This window comes from Helianthus annuus, chromosome 5 (assembly GCF_002127325.2).
Source record: "Helianthus annuus cultivar XRQ/B chromosome 5, HanXRQr2.0-SUNRISE, whole genome shotgun sequence".
Lineage (NCBI taxonomy): Eukaryota > Viridiplantae > Streptophyta > Magnoliopsida > Asterales > Asteraceae > Helianthus > Helianthus annuus.
This window is the reverse complement of record NC_035437.2, coordinates 82,309,485-82,326,184: the sequence shown is the minus strand read 5'-3', so window position 1 is coordinate 82,326,184 and position 16,700 is coordinate 82,309,485.

The following is a 16,700-nucleotide window of genomic DNA, read 5'->3' as shown; positions in this document are numbered from 1 at the left end:
TATTCCTAAAGACGCAGTTCAACAACCCTTGTATCCCTACACACACTATGGGTGTAGTAAAATATTTCTGGCTCATTCAGGCCTTTAGAGGCAGTGTCTGCCTGATGCTGGCTATATCAGCATGTTCAATAGGTTATCCGTTCAAGTGCTACTGTGCTTCTGTGCATCATGTTTGTCACTAGAGTTCAGTAAGTAAATAATGTAGTGACGGAAATCAAAGTATGATGCAGATATGTACATGTAGCAACAGTCACGTAGCAGTTTATCAGTAATCTCAGTCAAGCACAGTAATTAAGCAACAATTAATACTTAATTAAATCGTACGGATACCTGGTTTTGTGAGGGTTGTCACACCTTGCATAGGCATGCTTCCTTTAACCTTTCTGGGATTGGATTGATCTCCATCCTCTCCCTGTACTGTGCTATATGCTCTTCAGGATCCGTCGAATCATCATACAGCTTCATGGTTGGCACATGGAACCTCTTGGGTATCTCAGCATCACAAATTGGTGGTGCAAAACGAGATATCTTATGACTTCCATCTACAATCTCTGGGATAGGTTTGACCACTCCTGGAACACTTGATATCATATCCTTTAACTTTTGCAATTCTCTGGCCATGGCATAGTTGATACCCATATTGTTGAGACTCTGGAATGACCGAAGGGCCAGTAGAAGCAATGGTCTGCATCGGAATAAAACCTCCCTGATGGACATCTGAACTTCCTGTTTGCAAACTCCTCAAGGATCCTGGCATCTGGAAGGATCCCTGAAACTGGGACGATCCTGGAACAAAGGAGGATCCTTGAACCTGGGATGATCCTGGAACAAAGGAGGATCCTTGAACCTGGGATGATCCTGGAACAAAGGAGGATCCTTGAACCTGGGATGATCCTGGAACAAAGGAGGATCCTTGAATCTGGGATGATCCTGGAACAAAGGAGGATCCTTAAACCTGGGATGATCCTGGGACAAAGGAGGATCCTTGAACCTGGGATGATCCTGGAACAAAGGAGGATCCTTGAACCTGGGATGATCCTGGAACAAAGGAGGATCCTTGAATCTGCTGCGCTCCTGAGTGTCCTCCTGAATTCATGAAGGATCCCATAAGCTGAGGGTAGGATCCTGCTGGCTGGAAATATGAGCCTGATGCCTGAGTCACCATTGTTGATCCGTAGTGCACTCCTTTTTGGTCCACCCACATATTGAACATCTGGAACCACCGATGGCTGAGAAGTAATCACCGGAGTATCAAAATTCAAAGATCTGGGCACCAGTGGAGAATAATCCTCTGCCGCTTTCTTTTGTTTCTTGAGATCTCCGATTTCTTTGAGAATTCTCTCATTGGTCTTATCCTGTTGCTGTATATGATCCTTCATCTACAAAATCAAAGTAAACATGTCACTAGTAGTGGGAGTGTAAGAAGCAGAAGAAGTTGGAGGTTTGGAGAAAATGGGAGTTGGTTTCTTCTCAGCATTTTTCTGAGATCCAGCAGGTGGTGTAGGCAAAGGTGGAATGCCCTGAGACGAATTGACCGCAGACATTGCAGTAGAGGTATTCTTCAATGATGAAGCCATGTACTTGTATGCAATGAACCAGAATGATCACCAACAGAAAAACTTCTTAGGAATGAAGCACCAATTACCCCACGGTGGGCGCCAAACTGTTTTGGTCAAAAATCTAATAGGGATAATGCAACCAAACTCTTAGTTACGGGGAATGATGCTTGAAATGAAGAACAATAATAAGGATCACTTCGATGTAAATTGCACAAACAACACAAGGATTTATACGAGGAAAAAGCCCTTGATCAATGAATGATCTCCGGCACAAAAAACCTCGGGTGATGGAAACTACCGATCACCAAGCTCAAATAAATCAATCAATGTTTACAACTTCGGATAGTGACGAGCTAGGTACAAGGATCACTATGGTTAATTGTGTAAAAGTGTGTGAAAACTGTTAAGTGTTTGCTGAAAGCTTCAAGAGTGCAGTTGTACGAGAGTGTGTGTAGCTGAAAATGGCTAAGTGTTCTGAAAATAGCTCGTCACCCCTTTAAAAATAAAAGCTAACTAAGCTAACAAACTGTCCGACTTTTGTGCCATGCTCCCACGTTCTCCACAACGCCCATTTCCATTCAAACGTGTGCGAAATACCCGTGGAATATTCCATAGTACCGTTGCCAAGACCAAGTCAAGCTTATTACTCCTGCAAAACAATTCGAAACATAAACAGCCAATTGTTAGTATGAGGATCCTTAGGGTGATCCATGATCCTGATCCTGAAGGTCTTCTGAGGATCACCATCTGTCATAGAAGTAAGGATCACTATTAGGATGACAAGTAAGGATCACTAATTGTTAGAAAATCCTCCCCTAACAATCACGTGTCAACCTTTACCTTTTTGCTCATTGTTTGATTGTGGATATAGTTCGATATCCCGAGCCGTATCCTGAAACTGTTTTCATAACTAATTTGGTTAACACATTTTTCACACGTAATATTAGCACACTACCTCACTTAACTAATTTGATCACTAAATTGCTTCGGTAATTTTTGACCAAAACAATTTGGCGCCCACCGTGGGGCAAGTGGTGCTACTTTTACTAAAAATCTTTGTAAAATCGTTAATCGGTTTTCTATTTTCAAAACTTGTTGTCACATTGTTTACAATGGCCTCATGATCAAACATGAGCTCCTCCACTACGTCTGCTGCAACCTCTGCTACTACCGGTTCGGTGCTTCCACCACCTCCTCCAAGGATGCCATTTTCTTCACAATCTCAAGATGTTATCCCTACTCGGAGTGTTCAGGGATCTGCTCCCGTTTTAGCTTCTAATGATGAAATTCTAACTTTATTTGGAAGTGTGCAGGAACAAATGAGGCAGCAACAGGAAACTAATCAAATGCTGTTAAGAGAAATACAACTCTTAAAAGCTAGCTCGAGTAGACCCGCTGAAGAAACTGTCACTCCTATACAGCCCAGGGCTTTGAATTTCAGTTCCGCAGTTTACACTGAGGACAATAGGGGGAATATCGTCCCAAGCCATTCTCAGAATCATACCCCTGAGATACCCTCCTCGGTCAGGATGTCGACTGTAGGAGTTCAGGATATGCTTCAGGATATGGCCAAATCCTCAGACCGGTAATGTGTCAAATAATAATATTCTTGCTACTAACAACAATGGCTCTTTGCAGGATGCAGGTATGACGTCAACATTTACCAGGGAGCTCCAGAAATTGAAGGACATGATATCCAGTGTACCTGTGGTGGTCCAGCCAATTCCGGAAGTATCCCAAGACAGTCACAGGATATCCCGCTTTGCATATCCTATCTGCGATGCTGAAATCCCAAAAAGATTTCAGACTCCCAACATGAAGCTGTATGATGGGACTACGGATCCTGAAGAGCATATTACCCAGTATAGGGAAAGAATGGAGATTAACCCTATCCCTCTGGAGCTCAAGGAAGCATGCTCGTGCAAGGGTTTTGGGTCTACCCTGACAGGATCAGCCTTAAAATGGCTATTAAACGTCCCTCCTCACTCAATTACCTCGTTCGCTCATTTGGTTAATTTATTCAATAGTCAGTTTTCTTGCAGCCGGAGTTTTGAGAAACTAACCAGTGATCTTTACAGGATAACTCAAGGGCCTCAGGAATCCTTGAGGGATTATGTGAACAAATTCAGTCAAGAATCCTTGGATATCCCACATCTTAATGTTGCAACAGCTGTGCAAGCTTTTAAGATGGGGTTGCAAAAGGATTCTCAGTTTTATCAGGATCTTGTAATGAACCCCTGCAGGAATCTCGACGAAGCTCGTAACAGGGCTTTGAGATATATCCGTTTGGAAGATGACAAGAAGATGCAGGAGAGGATGAATTCTACCTCAACCTATGAATCAACTAACAGTAAATCAAAATCTTCATATAAGCCATATCGTTCCAAGCCATATGGCAGAAATAATAACAAGAAAGTGAATGCTATTGAATACGAGGATCCTGAAGAATATCCTGACTTATCTGAATACTGCTTTTCTGTTAGTATACCTGGGTTTAGGGGACAAAGCTAGGTGGCCTCGAAAGAACCAGCAGAAAGCTGACTGGAAGGATAAATCTAAATGGTGTGCCTTCCATGAAGACTTCGGACATATGACCGAAGATTGCATTGCTTTAAGGAAAGAGATAAGTTACCTGTTAAGCAAGGGGTATCTGAAGGACTTGCTGGGAAAAAAGAAGAATAAAGGGCAGGATCCCGAGAAGGATCGTAAACGAGCAGCATCACCCCCAGCAGATGCCAAGATAATTAACTTTATTTCAGGAGGATCCGACATTTGTGGGACTTCGTATTCGGCGGCTAAGAGGCATGCAAAGGAAGCTAAGAGTGAAAGGGGAGACAAACCAGTCAGGATGACTACCCTCACAACTGATAAAGTGATCACTTTCGATAGTGATGACAGGGATACTGTTCAGGATCCTCACCATGATGCTTTTGTAATAACATTATATGTGGCTAACCATTTTGTACGCAGGATACTGGTAGACAACGGTAGTTCTGTCAATATAATTCAGCTGGAAACATTAAAGAGGATGAATGTATCTCCGATGGACATTACCTCGAAGTCCACTGTGCTCGTTGGTTTCAGTGGAGAAGCTAGAAATACTGTAGGAGAGATAAAGTTACCAGTGTACGTTAAAGGGGTTAACTCGATACAACGCTTCTGTGTGATGGACTCCTTATCCTACTATAACATCATACTGGGAAGACCATGGATTCACGATATGAAGGCTGTGCCATCAACATATCATCAATGCATCAAGATCCCTACCCCTTGGGGAGTTGTCAAGGTTGAAAGTGATCAGCAGGAAGCGAAAGAATGCTACTCATCTTCGATGAAATCTTCAACTAAGCCTAATCAAGCATAGCAATTAAAGACGCGGGCCCGGGATACCTTGGAAGCTTCGGAGCAGGATGTGAAGAACATTACCCTGGATCAGGATAATCCTGATATCTCGGTGCTCGTAGGAACCAATATCCCTCAGGATATTGAAGTGCAGTTAACTAACTTTTTGAAATGCAGGATGTCACGGTTGCATGGAAGCATGAGGATATGACAGACATATCCAAAGACATTATCACTCACAAGCTTGGAATTGACAGATCATTCAAGCCTGTTCAGCAAAAGAGAAGAAAATTTGCTCCTGAGCGGAATACGATCATCCAAGAGGAAGTTGAAAGACTATTGAAGTCCAAGATGATCAGAGAAGTCAAGTTCCCAAGGTGGTTGGCAAATGTGGTCGTAGTGCAGAAGAAAAATGGGAAATGGAGAGTCTGTGTAGATTACACGGACTTGAATAAGGCTTGTCCTAAAGATCCGTTCCCCCTTCCTCATTGTTAGGGCTGGATTTTTATGACCTATGATCCTTACATATGATCCTAACATGTGATCCTAACAAGTGATCCTTGTTTCTTTGGCAGATAGTGATCCTCAGAGGAGCTCCAGGATCACGGATCATCCCAAGGATCCTCATACTAACGACTGTTCTCTTTGGACTTAATATTATCTTGCAGGAATTACGAGTTGGATCCGGTCTTAGCAACGTAAACAAGGAATCTGTCACGATAATCTCGCACATGCATAATCAAAGATGGACGTTATGGCAAATATGGAAACTCAGCACAATTCAAGGGCGATTATTTAGGCTAAATTTACTTCTATTTCTAAAGGGGTAACGAGCTAGTAGTTAGGTGATTTGCCTAAAATAGAACCACACACACTTGTATAAATGGCACTCTTGAACATTCGAAAGAGACAACACACTTCTCACACGCTTTAGCATACGATACTATAGTGATCCTTGTACCTAGCTCGTTACCATCCGAAGTTGTAACCACTATTTGTTATATTAAAGTTTGGTGATCGGTAGTTTCCATCACCCGAGGTTTTTTATGCCGGAGATCATTCATTGATCAAGGGCTTTTTCCTCGTATAAATCCTTGTGTCACTTGTGCATTTTACATTTGAGTGATCCTTCACTTTGTTCATCATACCAAGCATCATTCCCCGTTTACATAAAGTTTGGTTGCATTATCTTTAAGTGATTTTTGACCAAAACAGTTTGGCGCCCACCGTGGGGCCATTGGTGCTTCATTCATAAGAAAATTTTTCTGTTGGTGATCATTCCGGAAGTGTAGCATGGCTTCATCGTTGAAGAATACTTCCACAGCGATGTCTGCAATCAATTCATCTAATGGCATTCCACCTCTGCCTCCACCACCAGCTGGATCTCAGAAAAATGCTGAGAATAGACCAACTCCTATCTCCTCTAAACCATCATCTTCTGCTCTAACTTCTTCTGTTCCCAGTACTAGTGATATATTTACTTTGATTTTGCATATGAGGGATCGTATGCAGCAGCAGGATGAAACTAATGACAGGATCCTCAAGGAAATCGGAGACCTCAAAAGGCAAAAGAAAACGGCAGAGGATCATTCCCCACTAATGCCCAAATCTTTGAATTTTGATACTCTGATGATTACTTCTCAGCCATCAGAGGTCCCAAACATTCAACATATTGATGGATTAAGAGGAGTGCATTTCGGCCCAGCAGCAGTGACTCAGGCATCAGGATCATATTTCCAACCGGCAGGATCCTATACTCAGCATATGGGATCCTTCATGAACTCAGGATCCTCCTTCGTTCCAGGATCATCCCAGGTTCAAGGATCCTCCTTCGTTCCAGGATCATCCCATATTCAGGGATCCCTTCAGATACCAGGATCCTTGAAGAATTTGCAAACAGGAAGCCCAGATGTCCATCAAGGAGATTTTATTCCGATGCAGACCATTGCTGTTTTGGTCAAAAATCACACAAGGATAATGCAACCAAACTCTAAGTAAATGGGGAATGATGCTTGGTTTATTGAAAAAGAAAAGGATCACTTCAGTATGAAATATGCAAAAACACAATGATTTATACGAGGAAAAAGCCCTTGATCAATGTATGATCTCCGGCATAAAAAACCTCGGGTGATGGCAACTACCGATCACCAACTTCAATATATCAAAATATGGTTACAACTTCGGATGATAATGAGCTGAGTACAAGGATCACTATCGTAATGTGTGTCTAAGCGTGTGAGAATTGTGTTGTGTGTCTTCCGAATAGGGAAGAGTATTTATATATACAAGTGTAGGTGGCCTATTTTAGGTAAAAAGACTAATAATCAGCTCATTACCCCTTTAGAAATAAAAGTAAATCTAGCCTAAATTATCGCCCTTAAATCATGCCAAGTTTCCATATCCTTCACAACGTTCATCTCTGATTAAGCATATGCCAAAGTTGTAAAGACGCGTCCCTTGATTGTGATAATAAGAGCGGATCCTGCTAGACATGCCTGCAAAATGACATTAAGTTCAATGAAAGCAACCGTTAGCATGAGGATCCTATAATGGTACGTGATCCTGATCCTGGAACTCTGCTGAGGATCACTATCTGCCAAAGAAATAAGGATCACTGGTTAGGATCACATGTAAGGATCATGTATTATAAAAATCCAGCCCTAACAATTGCCCCCAAAATATAAGGAGTTTATTGTAAATTAACGAGTTATATTTTGCTTTGATCTTATCTGCAACAGGCGACTCGGATAACTAGCCGTTATAATCGGACTAGCCGTTGCAACCCTTACGTCATTGAAGTGACAACCCTGCAGATCATGATTATAAATAGGAGATAGAGTTAGGATCAATTTGCATTTAAATTCAAGATATACTCCCTTTATAATCTCGTCCGAAGATCGATCAGGTATTCTCCTCTTTTCTTTCTTCCTTCTTTTACTCTGTTTTTCTGCTCCTCTGTTTACATTCTTTTGTTAGTATGTTGCTCCGAAATTCCCCTCACAAGGATCACAAGAAGAGCAGCCCCCCCGAAAAGCCAAGGGATCATTAAAGATTCTCCTACTGAGAGATGCTGCTTCACCGATGCTCACGTCGATAGGATCCGTCACTGTTTTCCGGCGGATGCTATCTTCAAGTCATTCACTTCCACCGCTTTAAGCGATTTTATCTCTGACACATGGGTGGCCTTTCCTGTAACTCCGTTCACCATAGGATATTCATATCCTTTTCCAACTTTCACCCAATCTTTCTTTTCTCTGACCGGCATGTCTTATATTCAAGCCATGCCAATGATCTGGAGGGTTTTGTATACCCTGGAAAGGATCATTGAGCAAGAAGGGATTGATTTAGGAATGGCGGAGCTGGCTGAGATGTATGATCTTACAACGTTTGGATCCTGTCGATATTTGTTGAAACGGAAAGCTGGGGAGGATCACCCTGTTCTTAAGGTTACCAAAAATGATACGAACTGGAAGCGGCGATTCTTCTTTGTTAGGAGGGATACCATCCCTAATGGGGAGGATCTGCCCAAGGAGTGGGCTACTGACGGTAGGATAGAGGATCCTGGAAGGATCACTATCAGACTTGTTCCTTAAGGCGAGGATTACTAATATTCTGTTTTTTGTGCAGCCATATCTATTGCTCATCTCAAGTTAGCTCCTGCTGCAAGAGAGAGAGTTCTAGCCTTCAAAAAGCTTGATCTTGAGACCAGAAGTTTTCAAGTTGCTACCCAGGATTCATAGGAAGTATCCTCCGCATCTGCCACTATGTCAAGTAAGTATCTTTATTTAAAAAGCAGTTCTATGTAAGATTTTAAATTAGTTAGGGTACTTATCTTGTTTTGATTGTGTAGGCGCTGGGAAATCTGTCAAGTCTGCCTCCAAGTTTGGTATTGACGAGCTTGCCAATGTCAAGTCCACAAGGAAGAAGACCCTTGCTGCTAGTCCCTCTGCTTCAGCCCCTAAAGCTCCTATTAGGGGTAAGGGAAAAAAGAGAAAGGCTTCTGAGGATCTTCAAGGATTTCCCCTGCTCCGCCAGCAGTTTCTTGATTATGTTAATGAAGTAAGGATCATTGCCCCTGTTGGTTATCCTGCTTGAATATCCTGCTTTAATATCCTGCCTGTATATCCTGCTTCTTTGAGGATCACCTGGTCCTGAACTTACCTTTTTCCCTTTCTCCAGAAACTTGCTGAAATAGAAACCTACCTTGGCCACGTCGAGGATCAGGATCGCCAAATCGCCGACCTCCAACAAATGGGCGTGTTGAAGGATCTCAAGATAGCTGATCTTGAGAAGGAACTCCGGGCTACAAAGGATGAAGCTGCTCAAATGCTGGTCAACATGGATGATGAGAAGCAGGAGATCACCCAGGATGCCAAGGTTTCTGCCGCAATAGCTATGTATAAGATACAACTACAGATGGCTGCGGAGGCTCAGGATCCTGCCTTTGATAAAAGCTCATGGCACGTGGAGGGTTGGAAGGCAAGATTGGCAGAGCTGGAGGATGAGGACGAAGCTGAGGAGATCCCAATGCTGGAAGGCGGTGAGGCTGGCAAGGATCAGGTGGAGATGGAGCAGCAAAGGTTTGAGCTGCAAGATTGGGCGATGATGGATATTTCAAGACTAGGCCGGAGCCCAATTTTTAAGTTTGGTAGTGGTTTTTGTGGTTGTTGATGATTTGAAACAATTTATGGTCTGTAACTTAAACAATAGTTTTTAGGGTTAAGGATCATGGATCCTTTGAACAATAGGTAGGATCGCAAATGTGGAGGGATCCTCTGTTTGGGGGATGAAGCCTTTGTGATCCTGCCGCTTTTAATTTCCTGCACCTGCTATGACCGCATAGACAATGGACACCCTTTGCCAACCCATGTGGACGGGCCACGTTTTGCTGGTAGAAACGTGGGTTGGCAATTTTCACAACTTTTTTGAATGGGTTTAAGATCCTTTGTTAATAAAATAACTTTAATCTTTCTGGCTTACCTTGTTTCGTTATCCTTTATTTATCCTCTTGTTGTCTAATTACTTTGGAAATATATTTGTTAGAATAACAGAAGTTGAGCAAATCATATTTCATAAATTTAGGATATGATCCTAGATCAAATATCCTATCATTGAAAATTTTCAAAGCAGTTTATTTCAAGGATCATAGGTTTAGCTGTCAAAGTGCAAGGGTTGTTCAGAATAATGAGTATAATCAAAATAGTCAAGGATCATACCTGAGGATCCAAGTTAGGATCCTAACCTTTAATCAAGATAACCGTAGATGAGATTTTAATAGATAATAAGTGTTTTGGTCAAAAATCACACAAGGATAATGCAACCAAACTTTATGTAAACGGGGTATGATGCTTGGTTTATAGAAAAAGTAAAGGATCACTTTAGTGTGAAATATGCAAAGACACAATGATTTATACGAGGAAAAAGCCCTTGATCAATGTATGATCTCCGGCATAAAAAACCTCGGGTGATGGCAACTACCGATCACCAAACTTCAATATATCAAAATATGGTTACAACTTTGGATGATAATGAGCTGAGTACAAGGATCACTATAGTTTCGAGTGTCTAAGCGTGTGAGAATTGTGTTGTGTGTTCTTCCGAATGAGGAAGAGTGTTATATATACAAGTGTAGGCGACCTATTTTAGGTAAAAAGACTAATAATCGGCTCATTACCCCTTTAGAAATAAAAGTAAATCTAGCCTAAATTATCGCCCTTAAATCATGCCAAGTTTCCATATCCTTCACAACGTCCTTCTCCGATTAAGCACATGCTATAATTGTAAAGACGTGTCCTTTAATTGTAATGCTTAAGAGCGGATCCTGCTAGATGTCCTGCAAAACAACATTAAATTCAACGAAAGCAACTGTTAGCATGAGGATCCTATGATGGTCCGTGATCCTGATCCTGGAACTCTGCTGAGGATCACTATCTGCCAAAGAAACAAGGATCACTGGTCAGGATCACACGTGAGGATCATGTATTGTAAAAATCCAGCCCTAACAATTGCCCCCAAAATATAAGGAGTGATTTTGTAAATAAATGAGTTATATTTTGTTCTGATCTTATCTTCAACGGACAACTCGGATAACTAGCCGTTATAACCGGACTAGCCGTTGCGATCATTACGTCACTGAAGTGACATCCCTGCAAATCATGATTATAAATAGGAGATAGGGTAAGGATCGATTTGCATTTAAATTCAGGATATATTCCCTTTATAATCTCCACCGAAGATTGATCAGGTATTCTCTTCCTTTCTTTCTTCCTTTTCCTGCTCTGTTTTTCCTACTCTTGCTCTGTTTTTGTTCTGCCACGAGTATGTTGCTCCGAAATTCTCCCCATAAGGATCACGAGAAGAGCAGTCCCCTGAAAAGCCAAGGGATCATTAAGGACTCTCCTACGGAGAGATGCTGCTTTACCGATGCTCATGTAGATAGGATTCGTCATTGTTTTCCGGCGAATGCTGTTTTCAAGTCATTCACATCCACTGCTTTGAGTGACCTTGTTTCTGACGCCTGGGTGGCTTTTCCTGCAACTCCGTTTACCATAGGATATTCGTATCCTTTTCCGGCCTTCACCCAATCTTTCTTTTCTTTGACCGGCATATCTTATATCCAAGCTATGCCGATGATCTGGAGGGTCCTGTATACCTTCGAGAGGATCATCGAGCAGGAGGGGATTGATTTAGGGATGGCGGAACTGGCCGAGCTTTATGATCTTACCACGTTTGGTTCTTATCGATATTTGCTGAAACGGAAGGCCGGGGAGGATCACCCTGTTTTAAAGGTTACCAAAAATGATACAAACTGGAAGCGTCGTTTCTTCTTTGTGAGGAGGGATACCCTCCCTAATGGGAAGGATCTGCCCAAGGAGTGGGCCACCCATGGTAGGATAGAGGATCCTAGAAGGATCACCATCAGACTTGTCTCTTATGATAAGGATCACTAATGTCTTTCTTTGTTTTTTGTTTATTGTGCAGCTATCTCCATTGCTCATCTCAAGTTACCCCCTGCTGCCAGAGAGAGGGTTCTAGCTTTCAAGAAGCTTGATCCTGAAATCAGAAGTTTTCAAGTCACCGTCCAAGATTCACAAGAAGTATCCTCCGCATCTGCCACTATGTCAAGTAAGTATCCTTATTAAAAAGTAAGTTATATGTAAGATTGTTTAGTTAGTAAGGGAACTTATCTTGTTTTGATTGTGTAGGCGCTGGAAACCTGCTAAGTCTGCCAAGTCTGCCTCCAAGTTCGGGATTGATGAACTTGCCAATGTCAAGTCTTCAAGAAAGAAGACTTCCGTTGCCAGTCCCTCTGCTTCGGCCCGTAAAGCACCTGTTAGGGGTAAGGGGAAGAAGAGAAAGACTTCTGAGGATCTCCAAGGATTTCCCCTGATCCGCCAACAGTTTCTCGACTATGTCAATGAGGTAAGGATCATTGCCCCTGTTGGTTATCCTTCTCGAATATCCTGCTTGTGTATTCTGCCTGTATATCCTGCTTCTTTGAGGATCACCTGATCCTGAACTTACCTTTTTTCTCTTTTGCAGAAACTTGCTGAGATTGAGACCTACCTTGGCCATGTCGAGGATCAGGAAAGCCAAATCGCCGACCTCCAACAAATGGGCGTGTTAAAGGATCTCAAGATAGCCGATCTTGAGAAGGAACTCCGGGCTACAAAGGATGAGGCTGCTCAAAGGCTGATTGACATGGATGGCGAGAAGCAGGAGATCATCCAGGATGCCAAGGTCTCTGCCGCAACTGCCATGTACAAGATACAACTACAAATGGCTGCGGAGGCTCAGGATCCTGCCTTTGACAAAAGCTCATGGGACGTGGAGGGTTGGAAGGCAAAGTTGGCAGAGCTGGAGGATGAGGACGAAGCTGAGGAGATCCCAATGCTGGAGGGCGGTGATGCTGACAAGGATCAGGGTGGAGAAGCTGGTGGTGATGGAGCAGCAAAGGTGTGAGCTGCTGGATTGGGCGATGATGGATATTTCGAGACTAGGCCGGAGCCCAATTTTTTTGAGTTTGGTAGTGGTTTGTTTGTGGTTGTTGATGTTTGAAACAATTATGGTTTGTAACTTGAACAATAGTTTTTTTAGGGTTAAGGATCATGGATCCTTTGGACAATAGGTAGGATTACAAAAGGTGGAGGGATCCTCTGTTCGGGGGATGAAGCCTTTGTGATCCTGCCGTCTTTAATTTCCTGCACCTGCTAAGACCGCATAGACAATGGACACCCTTTGCCAACCCATGTGGACGGGCCACGTTTTGCTGGTAGAAATGTGTGTTGGCAATTTTGACAACTTTTTGAAAGGGTTTAAGATCCTTTTGTTAATAATATAACTTTAATCTTTCTGGCTTATCTCGTGTTGTTATCCTTTATTTATCTTCTTATTTTCCAGTTTTTAGAAACATATTTGTTAGAGTAACAAGAGTTGAGCAAACCATGTTTAATAAATTTAGGATATGATCCTAGATCAAATATCCTATCATTGAAAATTTTCAAGGATCATAGGCTTAGTTGTCAAAGTGTAAGGGTTGTTCAGTATAATCAGAATAGTTAAGGATCATACCTGAGGATCCAAGTTAGGATCCTAACCTTTAATCAAGATAACCTTAAGTAAAATTTTAACGGATAATAAGGATTAAGGATCCTTATTTGTTTAACTTCGAGAACCTGAAAAATGGAACATAACTTGGGACTAAGCCAATGTAAAGGATAAATTAGTAGCTGGGGACATGCCCAAAGGATAACTGGGGATGATCCCAAAGGATCACTGGGGACAAGCCCAAAGGATAACTGGGGACAAGCCCAAAGGATCGTATGTAAACTGGAGTATGGCCCTTACTGGCGACTATCCAAACTTAGTGACATGAAAATGTCAAAACCTTAGCTAACGTGAAAACGTTAGAAACCTTATGAACGGATGTATGGTACGTCTACCATTATACGTAGGATCCTGGGTATAGCCAGTACGATGAGGTTGTCAGCCCCGGAAGTGGGTACTGGTCCCAAAGACGTGAACTATATCAGGATCATCGTGCGCTGCTGGCGGAAACTGGGGATAGTCCCAAAGATAACTGGGGTTGAACCCAAGGATCTGTGGTGCTTTTGAAGATCTTTAACGATGTGCTGAAGATTCCTGAACTATCATAACTCAAATGGTTCGTGAGAAGAGGATGAAGGATACAGGATCCTTATCCTTTGGTAAAAAGTAAGGAAATGTAATAGTTTTAAGATAAGGACATTACCAGAGTAAGGATCACTGACATCACCGGGATCCTTCGAGGATACTTCAATGTAAGGATCACATGCTTGAAGGATCATGTTCACATAAAGTATCTCTTTAAGTGAACAGCATTCCAGGCTCTTGGTAACAAGTTTCCTTCCATGGTTAGCAATCTGTATGCCCCCTTTCCTGCTTCAGCTTCAATCAAGTAAGGGCCTTCCCACTTTGGTGCTAACTTCCCGTCAGCAGGATTAATAGTGTTTTAGAATGCTTTTCTCAACACCATATCTCCGACTTGAAACTTCCTTATCCTAACATTTTTGTTGTAAGCACCAGCCATTCTTTGTTGGTAGCTTGCCATCCTGATCCTAGCCAGATCCCTGATTCGATATAGATTTTTGATTCAGGATCACTAGGGTCCAAGAGGATCTCATCCACATCTTGTTCCCTTGCCTCCAAGACATTCCTCGGAGGATACTGTAATTGCTATTGCTCCCTTGGCTTCGAGGTTGGCTTCATGGATGATGTATAACAATCTTTAGCCTCCTGCTGATCACTGTCGATCTTGATTATCCCCCATGGGCTAGGGAGTTTCACACATTGATGATAGGTGGATGGGACTGCTTTCATATCATGTATCCAGGGCCTGCCAAGGATAACATTGCAACAAGATAAACAGTCAATAACACAAAATTTTTGGTAATTATGCAATCCTTCCACGTAGATTGGGAGTTTGATGTCCCCCAGAGTTTTCTTCGTTTCTCCACTGAACCCTACAAGCACGGAGGATCTTGGTGTGATGTCTGATTCTGGAATACCCATTTTCTTCAGAACATCAAGCTGGATAATGTTCACTGAGCTTCCTCCATCGATAAGGATCCTGCGGACAAAATGGTTAGAGATAAAGAGAGTAATAACTAAACTATCATGATGAGGATCCTGAATGTTAATGCGATCATCCTCATCAAACGTTATCATCTTCCCTTCCGAGACACTTGATGTTCTAATAGGTCTTTCTCCATTATCCATTTTTGACTCCTTTGCATGCCTTTTGGCCGCCGAGAAGGATGTACCACAGATGTCTGATCCTCCAGAGATAAAGTTGATCACTTGTGCATTTGCCGGAGGTGCTGGAGCCTTTTCCGGGATCCTTTCAGGATCCTGAGTCTTTTGCTTTTTTCTTCCCAACAATTCTTTTAGGTGCCCCTTGCTTAACAGATATCCAATCTCTTTTCTTAAAGCTATGCATTCTTCAGTTAGATGCCCGAAATCCTCATGGTATGCACACCATTTCGACTTGTCTTTAGTCCCGGATGGTTTATCATTCTTCCTGGGCCACCTAGCTTTTTCTCCTAGATTCTGCATTGCAAGGATTAGCTCATGATTATCAACGGAAAAACAATATTCTGAGATTGGAGGATAATCTTCATCATCCTCTTCTCGGTCAACAGCATGCACATTCTGGTTGTCGTTTCTATGGTAGGATTTGAACTTATTGCTCTTGAAGGAGGATCCTTGCTTCTCCTGTTTTGAGGATCCTACTTGTCTTTCCTGGATCCTCTTGTCATCCTCTAGCCGGATGAACCTGAGTGCCCGAGTTCTTACTTCATCTAGATTCCTGCATGGTGTCATAACAAGATCATCATAGAACAATGAATCCTTAAGCAGTCCCATTTTGAAGGCTTCAACAGCCGTAGCCATATCCAAGTTGGGAATGTCCAAGGATTCTTTACTAAATTTAGTTATATAATCCCTTAATGATTCATTATGATTTTGAGTTATCCTGTACAAATCACTAGTTAATCTTTCAAATTTTCTACTACAAGAAAATTGGTTATTGAATAAATTAACTAAATTAGCAAATGAAGTAATAGAGTAAGGGGAAGACTTAGCAGCCATTTAAGAGCTGATCCAGTAAGAGTGGATCCAAATCCTTTACATAGGCATGCTTCCTTTAGCTTTTCCGGGATTGGATTGATCTCCATCCTTTCCCTGTATTGTGCTATGTGCTCCTCAGGATCCGTTGTACCATCATACAGCTTCATAGTAGGGATATGGAACCTTTTGGGTATCTCTGCATCACAAATTGGTGGTGCAAAGCGAGATACCTTATGGCTTCCATCTGCAATCTCTGGGATAGGCTTGACTACCCCTGGAACACTTGAGATCATATCTTTTAGCTTCTGCAACTCCCTGGCCATAGCATGATTGATACCTGTATCCTGCATGAATCCATGGTTAGTGGTAAGATAATTATTTAAAGTGTTACCTCCCATTGGGTTCAAGTTAGTGAATCCATATTGCTGGGATTCTGGAATAACGGAGGGACCAGTGGAAGCAATGGTCTGCATTGGAATGAAGTCCCCTTAATGGACATCTAGACTTCCTGTTTGCAAACTTTTTAGGGATCCTGGCATCTGGGAGGATCCTGGTATCTGGAAGGATCCTGGTATCTGGGATGATCCTGGAACGAAGGAGGATCCTTGAACCTGGGATGATCCTGGAACAAAGTAGGATCCTTGAAACTGCTGCGCTCCCGGATAGGCTCCTGATTTCATGAAGGATCCCATA